Below are 1,435 nucleotides of genomic sequence, written 5' to 3' on the forward strand. Positions count from 1 at the left end.
ATACCATTGTGTGAATGTACTATAGTTTCTTTATCTATTTGTCTATTGATGGATACTCGGGTTGTTTCCATCTCTTTCCTATTATAAATAAAGCTGCAATGAACAAGAATTAGTCATAGCTCTTATTTCTTTAGGATATATGCCTAAGAGTGAACTGATGGATAAAAGAGTATTTCTATTCCCAGATCACATTTCACATTCCCGTCAGTCACAGTTTCAATTTTCCTACAATCTCAGTAGTGTTTGCGGCTTACTGTTTACGAATTTGCTTTTGTTGTTGGGGTGAGAGTCTAGCTCATTATTGTTTTGATTTATACCTCTCTTAAAAAACCTACTTTTGACATGTTATTAGGAGGGTCAATCTGTGGAAAAAGATATCGTATTTGGAAAGGTAGAGGGTTAGTATAAGAGAGAAAGAACTTCAACAAGATAGATTGACATAATGACTGCAATAATAGCCTTGAGCATGGCACATACAGTGAGGGTGGATGGTGCAAGATAGGATAATTTCCAATTTGTTGTGCACGGGTTTGCTATGAGGTATAGAACACTCATAAGCATCTAACAACAATAATCTTGAGCATTTCCTTACATGTTTGTCGGCCCATTGAATGTTTTCTTTGATGAAGTGTCTTTTATATCTCTTCCCATTTTGTAATTGACTTACCTTTTTCTTATTGAGGCATTGCAGTTTTCTATGAATTTTAAAGATTAATTCCTTGTCAGATATGTCATGTTTTTCCTACTCTGTAGGTTACATTTTTCCCCTTATAGAGGGCTTGATCCACATAAGAATTTAATTCTTGAAGTCCTTATAATCTAATTTATCCTCTGCTAAGCATGCATTTTTAGTAATGTTTTGATAGTCTATTTATGCCAAAAAACTATGACATTGTTTATTATGCTATAAGTTAAATTTGCTCCAATTTTCCTTTGATCTTTATGGTTTAGGTTTTTTAATCTGGTGTGAAGTATGGATCTTATTTCTATTTTCAGGAATTAGATATCCAGTTTTGCCAATAACATTGTTAAACAGGATCTCTTAACGAATTTCATCACTTGGTGAAAGCTCAGCTGTCCACAGTTAGATAGGTGGAAGAGTTACTTCTAGGTTGTCAATTCTATTCCATTAGTCTATGTTGTTGTTGTTACTATGTGCCATCGAATAGCTTGCGATTCATAGTGACCCTATGTACAACATCCCTAAACTCTGCTCTGTCCTGTGCCAATCGCACCATCTCCAATACACCCATCCTGATTACCCCAATCACTGAATCAATCCACCTCATAGGGGACCTTCCCCTTCTGCGCTGTCCGTCCACCCTACCAAGCATGATGTCCCTCTCTAAGGACCTGTCCCTCCTTGCAACATGTCCAAAGTATGTCAGACAGAACCTTAGAATCCTTGCCTCCAAGGAGCAGCCCGGTTTGACCC

This window comes from Elephantulus edwardii, unplaced genomic scaffold (genome assembly GCF_000299155.1).
Source record: "Elephantulus edwardii isolate Elephantulus edwardi_28Jun2011 unplaced genomic scaffold, EleEdw1.0 scaffold00042, whole genome shotgun sequence".
In the NCBI taxonomy this organism is placed as follows: Eukaryota; Metazoa; Chordata; class Mammalia; order Macroscelidea; family Macroscelididae; genus Elephantulus; species Elephantulus edwardii.